The following is a 17,577-nucleotide window of genomic DNA, read 5'->3' as shown; positions in this document are numbered from 1 at the left end:
TTCGAGACCCCGCCCGTACATACACATACGTGACCGTATTTTCTTTCTTGCACCCTGGCCGTTGTACGTACGTGTAAATGCTATGTGCGCGCCTCTACTACGACACGTGCGCGCCTCTACTACGACACGTGCGTGCCTGTACATCGACCAGTATGTACGTACACGTTCGCGAACAGAATGACAACGCTACGTACGCTTCGACCAGGTGGGTCCAGACTGTCAGGCACCTCCTTGCCTGCGAAGATGTAGCTGGTCGGTCCCAGCAGTTAGGGGGCGAATCATTTTGTTTTTTTGCCCAGACGCACTTCCTTGCATGCGAAGATGTAGCTGGTAGGTCCCAGCTGTCAGGGGGAAATGTTTTTTTCGCGAAATACAATGGCCCGTCCAGTGGGTCCCAGCTGTTAGGTGGAGGAATCATTATTTTCCCCGTAATAAGGAGGCACTTCCTTGCTGCGGCCGTGGACCCAACTGTCAGCCTCTCCACGTACAGTCCACGTCTGATGGAAGTCATTCCTTGACCACGTTGACCACGCCGTGCCGAGAGCACCAGGGTGATGGACGACGGTGAGGCCTAGGAAGGGGACGACACGGAGGCAGGGAAGACTCGACAGTTGTTTCCCACACGGAGGGGAGTACGACTGTACGATGGTTTACTGGTTCGTGTGCCGTCGCCGGAGAATAACAGCAGCTGTGGGTGAGTAGAGGGATGGCTAGGCCAGCGATGGGAGTACGGTTGGGCGGTGAGGCCCGCACGACAGCACAGCCGGCCGCGAGGAGGAGGGAGCAGGCAGTCCCGCCGACGCTTGTTTGAGCAGCTGGAGCAGGAAGAGCAGATATTGAAGAAGCACGATGGCCGTTGGATGGACATCCAACATTCAGTGCTTGTGCGTCAACCTTTTTTTAGGAAAGCCTCAAATCTGTGGAAAATAGCATACAACCCATCTGCCATTATTTCTAATAATTTACAGCCCATTTGCTAATTCTTAAGGTTGTTTTTGGAGCCCATATTCTTTTTGTTAGCATTACAGCCCATATTGTGGCAATGGTTAAAAAATTATACGAAATTTTGCATATTTCATTGCGGTCCGAACTGTTTTTAATCCCGAAATTTCGACTCACATTCAAACTGATTTTAAAAATAAATGTATATCAATATAAAATCCAACAAATTCTCCATGCAGAAAAATTAATGTAATTTAAAATCTTGAAATGAAAAAAAGATATTCGAAACTAATTGCCGGTTTGATGTGTTTTAAAAATGTACAACCCATTGCTCATTACTGATGGGCCATTTTCTCGGCCAGCCGAATGAAAGCTCTCCTTGTCTTGAAAGATTTGCAGCCCAACGGGCCAGACAAAGCGACTTGCATGGCAAATCACAAAAAAACTGGGCTGTGGCCGTGGACCCAGCTGTCAGCCTCTCCATGTATAGTACTCTTCCGATGGAAGTCATTCCTTGACCACGTTGACCACGCCGCGCGGAGAGCACCACGGCGATGGACGACGGCGAGGCCTAGGAGGGGGACGACGCGGAAGTGGAAGCCCGCGCGGAGAGGACTACGAGGGTTCACTGGTTCGGCTGCAGTGTGAGGGTGCTGTCGCCGCAGGGCCTGGCCAGCGGTAGGAATAGTAGGGGGCGGTGAGGCCTCTGCGGCAGCACAGCCGACCACAGGAGGCAGGAGCATGCGGCACGACCGGTGCTGCTTTGGGCGGCTAGAGCAAGAAGACCAGAGGTTGAAGAAGCACTACGGCCGTTGGATGGACATCGTACGGTCACTGGAGCTAGAATCGTTCATATTGACTAAGTTGACAAAGCCCTTTGTCCCGTCAACTTAGTAGGCCCACAAGTCAGCCTCCCAGCAAGGTGGGTCCCAGCTAGCAGGGGGAGTATTCATTTTTTTGTGTAATAAGGAGGCACTTCCGATGGGTCCGAGCTGACAGCGGGGGGAACGTTTTTTTCGTGAAATACAGTGGCCCGTCCGGTGGGTCCCAGCAGTCAGGGGGAAATGATTTTTTTCGCCAAATACTGGTGGCCCGTCCGGTGGGTCCCCACTATCAGGTGGAGGAATAATTATTTTCTGCGTAATAAGGAGGCACTTCCTTGCGGCTGCCGTGGACCCAGCTGTCAGCCTCTCCACGTATAGTACTCTTCCGATGGAAGTCGGTCGTTAACCACGTCGCGCCGAGAGCACTAGGGCGGTGGACGACGGCGAGGACTAGGAAGGGGACAACTCAGAGCCCGGGAAGACGCAGCAGTGGATGCCCACTTGAAGAGGAGTACGAGGGTTCACTGGTTCGGCTACGGTGTGAGGCTGCTGTTGCCGCAGAATAACAGGGGGTGTGGGTGAGTAGAGGGATGGTGAGGGAGTCCTGGATTAGGGGGTGTCCGGATGGCCGGACTATACCTTCAACCGGACTCCTGGACTATGAAGATACAAGATTGAAGACTTTGTCTCGTGTCCGGAAGGGACTTTCCTTGGCGTGGAAGGCAAGCTTGGCGATACGGATATGTAGATATCCTACCATTGTAACGGACTCTATGTAACCCTAACCCTATCCGGTGTCTATATAAACCGGAGGGTTTTAGTCCGTAGGATATCATATTCATACACAATCATACCATAGGCTAGCTTCTAGGGTTTAGCCTCTCTGATCTCGTGGTAGATCTACTCTTGTACTACCCATATCATCAATATTAATCAAGCAGGACGTAGGGTTTTACCTCCATCAAGAGGGCCCGAACCTGGGTAAAACTTCGTGTCCCTTGACTCCTGTTACCATCCGGCCTAGACGCACAGTTCGGGACCCCCTACCCGAGATCCGCCGGTTTTGACACCGACAGATGGCCTGGCCTGTGGTGGGAGTAGTAGGGGGTGGTGAGGCCTCCGCGGCATCACAGCCGGCCACGGGAGGCAGGAGCACGCGGCACGACCGGCACTGGTTTGGGCGGCTGGAGCAAGAAGACCGGAGGTTGAAGAAGCACTACGGCCGTTGGATGAATATCATACGGTAACAGGAGCTAGAATCTTTCATATTGACTAAGTTGACAAAGCCCTCCGTCTCCGTCAACTTGGTAGGCCCACAAGTCAGCCTCCCACTATGTTGGGTTCCAGCTGGCAGGGGGAATATTCATTTTTTTGTGCGTAATAAGGAGGCACTTCCTTGCGTGCGAAGATAGCTATGTTGGAAATAGGCCCTAGAGGCAATAATAAATTAGTTATTATTATATTATATTTCATTGTTCATGATAATCGTTTATTATCCATGCTAGAATTGTATTGATAGGAAACTCAAATACATGTGTGGATACATAGACAACACCATGTCCCTAGTAAGCCTCTAGTTGACTAGCTCATTGATCAATAGATGGTTACGGTTTCCTGACCATGGACATTGGATGTCGTTGATAACGGGATCACATCATTAGGAGAATGATGTGATGGACAAGACCCAATCCTAAGCCTAGCACAAAATCGTGTAGTTCGTTTGGTAAAGCTTTTCTAATGTCAAGTATCATTTCCTTAGACCATGATATTGTGCAACTCCCGGATACCATAGGAGTGCTTTGGGTGTGCCAAACGTCACAACGTAACTGGGTGGCTATAAAGGTTCACTACAGGTATCTCCGAAAGTGTCTGTTGGGTTGGCACGAATCGAGACTTGGATTTGTCACTCCGTGTAAACGGAGAGGTATCTCTGGGCCCACTCGGTAGGACATCATCATAATGTGCACAATGTGATCAAGGAGTTGATCACGGGATGATGTGTTACGGAATGAGTAAAGAGACTTGTTGGTAATGAGATTGAACAAGGTATGGAGATACCGACGATCGAATCTCGGGCAAGTACCGTACCGATAGACAAAGGGAATTGTATACGGGATTGATTGAATCCTTGACATCGTGGTTCATCCGATGAGATCATCATGGAGCATGTGGGAGCCAACATGGGTATCCAGATCCCGCTGTTGGTTATTGATCGGAGAGTTGTCTCGGCCATGTCTGCATGACTCCCGAGCCCGTAGGGTCTACACACTTAAGGTTCAATGACGCTAGGTTTATAGGGAAAGTATGTACGTGGTCACCGAATGTTGTTCGGAGTCCCGGATGAGATCCCAGACGTCACGAGGAGTTCCGGAATGGTCCGAGGGTAAAGATTTATATATGAGAAGTCATCATACGGTCACCGGAATAATTCGGGGGTTACCTGTATTGTACCGGGACCACTGGAGGGATTCCGGGGGTCCACCGGGAGGGTCCACCTACCCCGGAGGGCCCTATGGGCTGTATATGGAGAGGGACCAGCCCCTTAGTGGGCTAGGCACCTCCCCCCTAGGGCCCATGCGCCTAGGGTTTGGGGGAACCCTAAAGGGGGGGCGCCCCCCTTGCCTTGGGGGGCAAGGCAACCCCCCTGGCCGCCGTCCCCTCCTCAGATTGGATCTGAGGGGGCCGGCCCCCCTCTCCCTTGCCCCTATATATATGTGGGGGGTGGGAGGGCAGCCTCACCCAAGTTTTGGCGCAGCCCTCCCCTTCTCCCAAGTCCTCCTCCTCTCCCGTGGTGCTTGGCGAAGCCCTGCAGGATTGCCACGCTCCTCCTTCACCACCACGCCGTCGTGCTGCTGCTGGATGGAGTCTTCCCCAACCTCTCCTTCTCCCCTTGCTGGATCAAGGCGTAGGAGATGTCACCGGGCTGCACGTGTGTTGAACATGGAGGCGCCGTGGTTCGACGCTGAGATCGGAATCAACCGTGATCTGAATCGCTACGAGTACGACTCCTTCATCCGCGTTCTTGCAACGCTTCCGCTTAGCGATCTACAAGGGTATGTAGATGCACTCTCCTTCCCTTGTTGCTATACTTCTCCATAGATTGATCTTGGTGATGCGTAGAAAATTTTGAATTTCTGCTACGTTCCCCAACAGTGGCATCATGAGCTAGGTCTATGCGTAGTTTCTATGCACGAGTAGAACACAAAGCAGTTGTGGGCGTCGATATTGTCAATTTACTTGTCGTTACTAGTCTTATCTTGATTCAGCGGCATCGTGGGATGAAGCGGCCCGGACCGACCTTACACGTACTCTTACGTGAGACTGGTTCCACCGACTGACATGCACTACTTGCATAAGGTGGCTAGCGGGTGTCTGTCTCTCCCACTTTAGTCGGATCGGATTCGATGAAAAGGGTCCTTATGAAGGGTAAATAGAAATTGGCATATCACGTTGTGGTTTTCGCGTAGGTAAGAAACGTTCTTGCTAGAAACCTATAGCAGCCACGTAAAAACTTGCAACAACAATTAGAGGACGTGTAACTTGTTTTTGCAGCATATGCCTTGTGATGTGATATGGCCAAAAGGATGTGATGAATGATATATGTGATGTATGAGATTGATCATGTTCTTGTAATAGGAATCACGACTTGCATGTCGATGAGTATGACAACCGGCAGGAGCCATAGGAGTTGTCTTAATTTATTTATGACCTGTGTGTGAACATAAACGTCATGTAATTACTTGTGACGCCCGGGTAATCATGCTACAGTAATTCCACGCTAATGATGCCACGTCACCTCGGTTACTGTTATTAATCTCGCGATGGTTCAAAAACGGTTCGAATTCAAATTTAAAATCAAGTCAAACAATTAAAGTTTTCAAAAGTCAAAACTAAAGTGTTCTTAATGTGACAAATAAGTCATGGATATTATTGGTGGAGTAACAACATCTTTATAAAATATTTAAATACCCTTAAGTGATTAAAACAACATCAAAACAATTAGTTATACTCCTAATATATTTTACCAAATACTAAACTATTTTTATTCTGAGGTAAAACTTCTTAGAACAGTAGATTAATTTGACACACTATTTTTGGAGCTGTTTTCATATTTTACTAAACCAAAAATATAGTGCAACTAAAATAAAAGAGAAATGAATAAAAGGTAAAACAAAAAAATAACAAAAGAAAGAGGAAACCCCCCTGGCCAACTGGGCCGAACGGCCCAACTGGCCGCCGAACCAACCGACCCAGGCCGGCCCACCCCCAGTCCCCCTTATCCCCCACCCCCCAGAAACCCTAGATCGAAACCCCACCCCACTCGCCCCACTTCCCCTCCCCACACCCCGCTCCTACCTCTGTCCCCCCGATTGGATCGGGGGAATCAACCCCATCGACCGCGCCGCTCGACCCCCCTGCGATCCATCACCGGACGCCATCGCCGCGGTACTCTCCGTCGCTGGAGGCCCCCTCGCCGGACCGCAACCTCGCCGGCCTGCCTCCCCCTCCCCGCCGGACTGCTACCTCTCCGTCCCCGTCATCCTCCCCACGGGTCGCCCTCGAACCTCGCCGCCAGGATCGCCCGCCGCCTCGCGTCTCCGACATCGTCGCCTGCTTCCTCGTCCTCCTCCTCGAGCACGTTGTCATTCCCCTACACCGCAAGTGAGGCCCGGCCTCTCCTCCTCTCTTCCCCGCTACCGTTGCTCCCCCCTCTCTCCGCTCATCGTGGCCATCCGCACGCGTGTGTCCTACACCTCGCCGTATCGCCGCTGCCTCTACCGCAGCTGCCGCCCCGTCCCCGCCTCGCCTGGCCGCCCCGTGCACCCCCCGCTCGTCAGCCGCGGCTCCGCCGCTCCAGCCTCGCCACGCTCCCCGGAGCTCCTCTGCTCTGCCTCACGGCCGCGCTCCCGCTCGGCCTTGTGAGCCTCGCCCGCAGACCCCGTGCGCTGCTCCCGCGTCCACCCGCTCTGCCGTAGCCACCCCACTACCCAGCATCACTGCCGCGCCCGAGCTACCCATCCTCGCCGGCGCGCCCCTGTGTTCAGGTGACGCCGTGCTCGGGTCGCCCGTTAGCGCCCGCCCTTCGCCCGCTAGCGTCCGGCGCCCACTAAGGCCCCTGGGCCTATGACGTTGGGGCCCCACCCCCCCTGTGAACGAAAACGAAATAAAAAATAATACTAATTAAATTAATTTTAAAAAAAGAATTAATAAATAATAATTAAAATTGATTAAAATGATAATTAATTAATTAATTAAAGAATTAATTAAATTAATTAATCTTGATTAGATTAATCTAATTACTAGTTAACTTAATTAACCCCTGATTAGCCTAATCAGTCAATGACCAGTGGGACCCACACGTCAGTGACCCAGTCAACACCTCTGTTGACTGCTGATGTCATGCTGATGTCATGATGATGTCAGCAAACACTGTTTTGGATAATGTTGAATTAAATTAATTAAATAAATTCTAAAAATGATTTAAACTTTAGAAAATCAATATAAAATAAACCGTAGCTCGGATGAAAAAACTTTATACATGAAAGTTGCTCAGAACGACGAGAAGAACCCGGATACGCAGCCCGTTCGTCCGCCACGCATCCCTAGCATAGCAAACTCGCAACTTTCCCCCTCCGGCTCCTTTGCCCGAAAACGCGAAACACTGGGGATTCTTTCCCGGATGTTTCCCCCCTTCACCGGTATCACCTCATACCGCGTTAAGGCACCCCTAGCACCGATACTTGTCATGTCATGCATCGCTATGCATCTGTTTGCTTAAATATTTATTGTTTCTTCCCCCTCTTCTCTCGCTAGACACCGAGACCGACGCCGCTGCTACCCAGTACGACTACGGAGTTGACGACCCCTCTCTCTTGCCAGAGCAACCAGGCAAGCCCCCCCCCCCTTGATCACCAGATATCGCCTACTCTTCTCTATACTGCTTGCATTAGAGTAGTGTAGCTTGTTACTGCTTTCCGTTAATCCTATCCAGATGCATAGCCTGTCCTTGCTACTACTGTTGTTACCATTACCTGCTATCCTACTGCTTAGTATAGGATGCTAGTGTTCCATCAGTGGCCCTACACTCTTGTCCGTCTGCCATGCTATACTACTGGGCCGTGATCACCTCGGGAGGTGATCACGGGCATATGCTATATACTTTACACTGTTACATTACTGGTGATACTGTTTGGAGATGGGGGCTGAAGGGGCAGGTGGCTCCATCCAGGTAGTGGTGGGCCTGAGTTCCCGACGGCCCCCGACTGTTACTTTGAGGCGAAGCGACAGGGCAGGTTGAGACCACCTAGGAGAGAGGTGGGCCTGGCCCTGGTCGTCGTTCGCGGATACTTAACACGTTTAACGAGATCTTGGTATTTGATCTGAGTCTAGCTACTGGTCTATACGCACTAACCATCTACGCGGGAGTAGTTATGGGTATCCCGGCATCGTGGTATCAGCCGAAGCCTTCGTGACGTCAGCGACTGAGTGGCGCGCACCGGATTGGACCGTAAGCCTGCTCTTGTATTAAGGGGGCTAGTTCTGCTTCCGGCCGCGTTCGCAACGTGCAGGTGTGCAAAGGGCGATGGGCCCAGACCCCTGCGCCATAGGATTTAGACCGGCGTGCTGACCTCTCTGTTGTGCCTAGGTAGGGCTACGACGTGTTGATCTTCCAAGGCCGGGCATGACCCAGAAAAGTGTGTCCGGCCAAATGGGATCGAGCGTGTTGGGTTATGTGGTGCACCCCTGCAGGGAAGTTAATCTATTCGAATAGCCGTGATCTTCGGTAACAGGATGACTTGGAGTTGTACCTTGACCTTATGACAACTAGAACCGGATACTTAATAAAACACACCCTTCCAAGTGCCAGATACAACTGGTGATCGCTCTCTCACAGGGTGACGAGGGGAGGATCATCGGTTAGGATTATGCTATGCGATGCTACTTGGAGGACTTCAGTCTACTCTCTTCTATATGCTGCAAGACGGAGGCTGCCAGAAGTGTAGTCTTCGACAGGATTAGCTATCCCCCTCTAATTCTGGCATTCTGCAGTTCAGTCCACTGATATGGCCCTTTACACATATACCCATGCATATGTAGTGTAGCTCCTTGCTTGCGAGTACTTTGGATGAGTACTCATGGTTGCTTTTCTCCCCTTTTTTCCCCTTTTCCCTTCTACCTGGTTGTCGCAACCAGATGTTGGATCCTAGGATCCCGACGCCACCGTCGACGACGACTCCTACTACACTGGAGGTGCCTACTACTACATGCAGCCCGCTGACGACGACCAGGAGTAGTTTAGGAGGATCCCAGGCAGGAGGCCTGCGCCTCTTTCGATCTGTATCCCAGTTTGTGCTAGCCTTCTTAAGGCAAACTTGTTTAACTTAGGTCTGTACTCAGATATTGTTGCTTCCGCTGACTCGTCTATGATTGAGCTCTTGTATTTGAGCCCTCGAGGCCCCCGGCTTGTAATATGATGCTTGTATGACTTATTTTATTTGTAGAGTTGTGTTGTGATATCTTCCCGTGAGTCCCTGATCTTGATCGTACACGTTTGTGTGTATGATTAGTGTACGATTAAATTGGGGGCGTCACAAGTTGGTATCAGAGCCGACTGCCTGTTGGAATCCCCCTTCCATACTCCTTGGCCGAAGTCGAGTCTAGACATTGCAAAACTTTTACTAACATGGCTGTGTGTCTTACAGGCACACGTCGCCATTGGGTGGTAGTAGGATCTTTTATTCCTCAACCTATACTCTGGGACTCTGACATCTCTTCTATTCGGGTTAAAGGATTTTACTAACTCTGACTCTAGGTTCTCGATAATACTTTCTCCCAGAGAGCCCCTTATTACAGATGATCGTCTCCTGCACCAGAAGAATCCGAAGATACTCTCCGATGTTCTCCAGTATGGTGTCGCTTTTGCAATACCCTTCCTTCGATAAACCCCTGTGGATAACCACGTATACTCGCCATTCATACGATGCTTCCCAGTTGATCTTGTTATTACAAGATACCCCGAAATTCTCTCTGTTGTTTCGAGAATCCTTTGAGCTTACTGCCTTGCTGATCTTTGCCACATGAATACCACTATGAATAATTTCTAGCACTCACCGGATATTTGCTCATCCCCAGTTGATTCATGTATTTCACAAAAAGTATTCAAAATACTATTTGAACTTCCGAAAATCCTGAGTAGCCTATTGCTCTTGAAATTCTTACTTGCTTGCATTATGGTTAATCCCATAAGTCGGTAATCTTAGTGGCATCTCTTGTCATTATCATTGTGAGTCCGTTGATTCAATTTGTTGCGAATGCTCGCAATCCTCAATCAGATCCTAGAATTCATCCTTCCGGCTCAAACGTCATTTTAAATGTGAGCTAGTTCTCGCCAATCAAATTGTCTTCGATTGTGCCCCTAAGTATATTGAACTTATCCATCCTTAATCAGAGCGTTTGCTTCTGATCCCTTGATTTAGAAATCACAATTCCTTTGCATTTGAGATTTGAATTAATTAGTCAATGGTTTCTATAATTGGATACCTTGCATTCCTTTTCCCTTCTGATTGAGTATCGATACTCACATCAGGTTCCTTGTGGTCCGCGAGACCATTTGCTTGGTTATTATCCGACAATGTCCTTCACAACCAAAATTCTTGTGAGTTCTTTACCTGATACATAATGCCCTTGGTAAATTGTATCATCTGCTTGGCCAACCATGCTCTGCTTTCGAGCTGGTCGTATTTACTATTGAAGCTTGTGGTATATGTTTCCACGATACCCTGACGGGTTGAACCTTGCCTTCCTTTATATGTGTGAACTCGGAAGTTTTCACGAGTCATACTCATCTGGTATTTCACCAGATAAAACTTTCAGCATAATGCCTTTAACAAAGCGAAAACTGAATGGAAGGTTATACATTGAAGAAGTGGGAGTCGACCTTGAACTTTGTGTTCATGCCCATGGACACGATGTGGATCTTATCATTAAAGCTTCTCTTAACTTGATTATTCCTGGGTATAAGTTCTGATATCTGGGATCTGGCCTTTTTCAATCGTGGTTCCGACCATGTTCTCCTTTAAATAACATTTCTCGTGCAAGTTTAAGCACTTGTCTTCTACGGGGTAATACCCCAGTCCAACCTCTACTTTGATTTGTCGTCGAGTATTACCCCCTGGTATCTCAAGATTATCACGGAATTGGATAACTTCTTATGAGTTCTTCATCAAGTGCTACATTCTCATTGATTCCAATTTTTCATGGGCTCTAAGTTATTAAACACTCAAAGACACCGATAACTGAACCGAGTCCACACTACGGTTCAACAACTCTTAGTAATCTTCTTTAAGTACGAGTTTGTACCCGATCACGCCATTCCTAGCCTGTTTGGCTTTATCATTGTCGTGATGATTTTAACTGCGCTACCTGGTCCTTATTCTCGGAGCACCACTTTTGGTGATGAGCTAAGCTTACCTCGATCTTCCTTGTCTTATCGTTCCACCTTGAACGACAAGCCTGAATTCGAGTTGGTGTCCTACTCATGGTCTCAAGATCATTTTGCTTCATCATTCCTTTGACTTGATGTCGTCGCCGATCGATTACATCTCCAGGAAACCTCTCGACAGAATTTGTCATGATCATCATCAACATTCTGAGCTCTTCCAGGATATCAATTGAATTCATGATGAGGAGTACCATCCTTTCCCTCGATGCTTGGTATTATCATCGTCCACTTTATTGCCTTCCGTTCAACACAAACCTGTCCGTGTTTGTGTTATACCTTGAGTTCCTTACTATCCAGCATATGTTCTTCTTTACCTTAGAGCATTACCATCTTTTTATGTCAAGAATGTCGTGAGAATTTCACCACCTCTTAAGAATCCTTGATATAGTAATACTTCTCACCATCACCATTCTTTCTTGGTCCCCGTGTTGTTGCTAACCAGAATACCGACAATTGAACTATGAAGTGTGAATTCAAGACTTTTAGCAATTGCTTTGAAGTGAATGGTCGATTGATTCATTTTAACTGTTTTGATCGTGAAGTCGCCGTTCTAACATTTATCGTGCAACCCATCCCATAATTCGGGTGCACCTGTCAACCAATGTTTGGTTGTGGATGTTTCCTCGAACCTACATCATTATATCATTGGATCTGACAAATGTTATCTCATTGTTCACCTACTTGTGGAAATCCATCCTTTTGGGAATCTTGAAGAATTGTCGCTGAGACCATCAGCCACCCCTCATTCTCTCCTTGGTTTAATGCTGAGCTCTTGTTTCGGGACTCGCTTCCATAGTTCAATTCCCGAGAATCTTACTATGTCATCTCGACAATTTATGTTGCACTTTCTTCTCAGGCATCCTGAGTCTGACGTATCCTAACACCGATCAGATCTGAATCTCGGTCAGATATGATGGTTGGAACATTTTTTCCATGAGTTATAACACTGGTCTTTTATGACCCAATAAAGTGATGGCATGCCCAGCACACCTGGCCGGATGACCTACTGTTATAGTTTCCTTTTTAGCAAAGTTATCCATTTTTTTGAGAAAATTGTAAGACTTATTCTATAAGTTGTTCCTGGTGAATCCTTAGAGTATCCAAGCTCTGATCTTTATCCAGTGACCATGTCAATGCTATCTCGAAGCATATCTGTGATACTCCAATTTTCAACAAGAACATTTGAAGCACAACGTTGAATTTTCTTTATCAATTATCCAAACACCGTTGTATGGGTAATGTCATGAAGTTTCTCTCCCCTTTTCTAAAGGGTTTTCTACATTATATCCTGTCATGGATATCATACTCTGCTTGTCCTTGGGAAGGATATACCCTTGAAATATGTGTTTAAACACATTTTCCTTTCCATTGTTCTGCTTAAACCTGACAATCACTTTTCCTTTCCATTGGGATTGTTTAAAACTTCTTGTGATCTATATGATGTAAGCAGTAGTTTTCTCCTACTTAGGTAAACACCTCGGTGTACAATTCTGTCGGTAAGACCCTGTTTCTATTGTTGATGACATTCCGGTAACCACCGATGGATGAGAACTTTGCCTATTGGTCCGCCTCGTTCAATGAGCAGGAGAATGGTTCTCTTCGTCCCTCGCCCTTGGTATCGATGTTGTTGCCGACATAACTGACAGACTAGCCTCTGACATGCCTTGCTATCGTGACCATGCAAGATGTCACCCCTCCTACTTTTATCCCACATGGTGGGCCCCTAACCAACAGATCCCAGGATCGAAACCTGACTCTCCTATACACCACCTGTTCCCAAGGTTGTTCCTCACGCTCGACTTCGTATGTAATTCACGGACCACCTGTCTAGTGATCTATTCTGGTATGAGGCGCAATACCTATTCTCGTTGCCCTGAAACCCTTTCACCTTCTGATTAGTCATCGAACGATTGCCTATCCATTTGAAACTTCTCATGGTACCTTCTTACTTTGCTCTCGATATCTTCTTAAATTTCAAATCGAGAGAAACTTATGCTTCTTCCCTGAGTTAACCGTCTGATGCTCGATCTTGTTAGAATCCATCCATATACAGTTTTCCCTTCTCACCCTTTCATAAGTTCGGTGATGGTCCTGAAGGAAGGACGGTGACTTCATCATGACGACCTGAAGCAGAGGACCGAAGACATCAATGTAATGGATCGACCTCTTCGAGAAGAGCAACTATGACCAAGAAGAATCTTTAGAATTTCGTAACCAGATCCCTTCCCCTTGTAACCGCTCCTAAATCTCGGGACGAGATTTCTTGTAGTGGAGGAGAATTGTGACGCCCGGGTAATCATGCTACAGTAATTCCACGCTAATGATGCCACGTCACCTCGGTTACTGTTATTAATCTCGCGATGGTTCAAAAACGGTTCGAATTCAAATTTAAAATCAAGTCAAACAATTAAAGTTTTCAAAAGTCAAAACTAAAGTGTTCTTAATGTGACAAATAAGTCATGGATATTATTGGTGGAGTAACAACATCTTTATAAAATACTTAAATACCCTTAAGTGATTAAAACAACATCAAAACAATTAGTTATACTCCTAATATATTTTACCAAATACTAAACTATTTTTATTCTGAGGTAAAACTTCTTAGAACAGTGGATTAATTTGACACACTATTTTGGGAGCTGTTTTCATATTTTACTAAACCAAAAATATAGTGCAACTAAAATAAAAGAGAAATGAATAAAAGGTAAAACAAAAAAATAACAAAAGAAAGAGGAAACCCCCCTGGCCAACTGGGCCGAACGGCCCAACTGACCGCCGAACCAACCGACCCAGGCCGGCCCACCCCCAGTCCCCCTTATCCCCCACCCCCAGAAACCCTAGATCGAAACCCCACCCCACTCGCCCCACTTCCCCTCCCCACACCCCGCTCCTCCCTCTGTCCCCCCGATTGGATCGGGGGAATCAACCCCATCGACCGCGCCGCTCGACCCCCCCTGCGATCCATCACCGGACGCCATCGCCGTGGTCCTCTCCGTCGCTGGAGGCCCCCTCGCCGGACCGCAACCTCGCCGGCCTACCTCCCCCTCCCCGCCGGACTGCTACCTCTCCATCCCCGTCATCCTCCCCATGGGTCGCCCTCGAACCTCGCCGCCCGGATCGCCCGCCGCCTCGCGTCTCCGACATCGTCGCCTGCTTCCTCGTCCTCCTCCTCGAGCACGTTGCTGTTTCCCTACACCGCAAGTGAGGCCCGGCCTCTCCTCCTCTCTCCCCCGCTGCCGTTGCTCCCCCCTCTCTCCGCTCATCGCGGCCATCCGCACGTGCGCGTCCTACACCTCGCCGTATCACCGCTGCCTCTGCCGCAGCTGCCGCCCCGTCCCCGCCTCGCCTGGCCGCCCCGTGCACCCCCCGCTCGTCAGCCGCGGCTCCGCCGCTCCAGCCTCGCCATGCTCCCCGGAGCTCCTCTGCTCCGCCTCACGGCCGCGCTCCCGCTCGGCCTTGTGAGCCTCGCCCGCAGCCCCCGTGCGTTGCTCCCGCGTCCACCCGCTCTGCCGTAGCCACCCCGCTACCCAGCATCGCTGCCGCGCCCGAGCCGCCCATCCTCGCCGGCGCGCCCCTGTGTTCGAGTGACGCCGTGCTCGGGTCGCCCGTTAGCGCCCGCCCTTCGCCCGCTAGCGTCCGGCGCCCACTAAGGCCCCTGGGCCTATGACGTTGGGGCCCCACCCCCCTATGAACAAAAACGAAATAAAAAATAATACTAACTAAATTAATTTTAAAAAAAGAATTAATAAATAATAATTAAAATTGATTAAAATGATAATTAATTAATTAACTAAAGAATTAATTAAATTAATTAATCCTGATTAGATTAATCTAATTACTAGTTAACTTAATTAACCCCTGATTAGCCTAATCAGTCAATGACAAGTGGGACCCACACGTCAGTGACCCAGTCAACACCTTGTTGACTGCTGATGTCATGCTGACGTCATGATGATGTCAGCAAACACTGTTTTGGAGAATGTTGAATTAAATTAATTAAATAAATTCTAAAAATGATTTAAACTTTAGAAAATCAATATAAAATAAACCGTAGCTCGGATGAAAAAACTTTATACACGAAAGTTGCTCAGAACAACGAGACGAACCCGGATACACAGCCCGTTCGTCCGCCACGCATCCCTAGCATAGCAAACTCGCAACTTTCCCCCTCCGGCTCCTCTGCCCGAAAACGCAAAACACCGGGGATTCTTTCCCGGATGTTTCCCCCCTTCACCGGTATCACCTCATACCGCGTTAGGGCACCCCTAGCACCGATACTTGTCATGTCATGCATCGCTATGCATCTGTTTGCTTAAATATTTATTGTTTCTTCCCCCTCTTCTCTTGCTAGACACCAAGACCGACGCCGCTGCTACCCAGTACGACTATGGAGTTGACGAACCCTCTCTCTTGCCAGAGCAACCAGGCAAGCCCCCCCCCCCTTGATCACCAGATATCGCCTACTCTTCTCTATACTACTTGCATTAGAGTAGTGTAGCTTGTTACTGCTTTCCGTTAATCCTATCCTGATGCATAGCCCGTCCTTGCTACTACTGTTGTTACCATTACCTGCTATCCTACTGCTTAGTATAGGATGCTAGTGTTCCATCAGTGGCCCTACACTCTTGTCCGTCTGCCATGCTATACTACTGGGCCGTGATCACCTCGGGAGGTGATCACGGGCATATGCTATATACTTTACACTGTTACATTACTGGTGATACTGTTTGGAGATGGGGGCTGAAGGGGCAGGTGGCTCCATCCAGGTAGTGGTGGGCCTGAGTTCCCGACGGCCCCCGACTGTTACTTTGAGGCGAAGTGACAGGGTAGGTTGAGACCACCTAGGAGAGAGGTGGGCCTGGCCCTGGTCGGCGTTCGCGGATACTTAACACGTTTAACGAGATCTTGGTATTTGATCTGAGTCTGGCTACTGGTCTATACGCACTAACCATCTATGCGGGAGTAGTTATGGGTATCCCGGCGTCGTGGTATCAGCCGAAGCCTTCATGATGTCAGCGACTGAGTGGCGCGCGCCAGATTGGACCGTAAGCCTGCTCTTGTATTAAGGGGGCTAGTTCTGCTTCCGGCCGCGTTCGCAACATGCAGGTGTGCAAAGGGCGATGGGCCCAGACCCCTGCGCCATAGGATTTAGACCGGCGTGCTGACCTCTCTGTTGTGCCTAGGTAGGGCTGCGACATGTTGATATTCCGAGGCCGGGCATGACCCAGAAAAGTGTGTCCGGCCAAATGGGATCGAGCGTGTTGGGTTATGTGGTGCACCCCTGCAGGGAAGTTAATCTATTTGAATAGCGGTGATCTTCGGTAACAGGACGACTTGGAGTTGTACCTTGACATTATGACAACTAGAACTGGATACTTAATAAAACACACCCTTCCAAGTGCCATATACAACTGGTGATCGCTCTCTCATAGGGCGACGAGGGGAGGATCATCGGTTAGGATTATGCTATGCGATGCTACTTGGAGGACTTCAGTCTACTCTCTTCTATATGATGCAAGACGGAGGCTGCCAGAAGCGTAGTCTTCGAAAGGATTAGCTATCCCCCTCTAATTCTGGCATTCTGCAGTTCAGTCCACTCATATGGCCCTGTACACATATACCCATGCATATGTAGTGTAGCTCCTTGCTTGCGAGTACTTTGGATGAGTACTCACGGTTGCTTTTCTCCCCTTTTTTCCCCTTTTCCCTTCTACCTGGTTGTCGCAACCAGATGTTGGAGCCCAGGATCCCGACGCCACCGTCAACGACGACTCCTACTACACTGGAGGTGCCTACTACTACATGCAGCCCGCTGATGACGACCAGGAGTAGTTTAGGAGGATCCCAGGCAGGAGGCCTGCGCCTCTTTCGATCTGTATCCTAGTTTGTGCTAGCCTTCTTAAGGCAAACTTGTTTAACTTAGGTCTGTACTCAGGTATTGTTGCTTCCGCTGACTTGTCTATGATCGAGCTCTTGTATTCGAGCCCTCGAGGCCCCTGGCTTGTAATATGATGCTTGTATGACTTATTTTATTTGTAGAGTTGTGTTGTGATATCTTCCCATGAGTCCCTGATCTTGATCGTACACGTTTGCGTGTATGATTAGTGTATGATTAAATCGGGGGCGTCACATTACTTTACTTTATTGCTAAAGCGTTAGCCATAGTAGTAGAAGTAATAGATGACGAGACAACTTCAAGAAGACACGATGATGGAGATCATGGTGTCATGCCGGTGACAACGATGATCATGGAGCCCCAAAGATGGAGATCAAAAGGAGCAAATGATACTGGCCATATCATGTCACTAT

Source organism: Triticum dicoccoides, chromosome 3A, assembly GCF_002162155.2.
Source record: "Triticum dicoccoides isolate Atlit2015 ecotype Zavitan chromosome 3A, WEW_v2.0, whole genome shotgun sequence".
NCBI lineage: Eukaryota > Viridiplantae > Streptophyta > Magnoliopsida > Poales > Poaceae > Triticum > Triticum dicoccoides.
The sequence above is the reverse complement of the archived record's forward strand: the minus strand, read 5'-3'. Positions refer to the sequence as shown.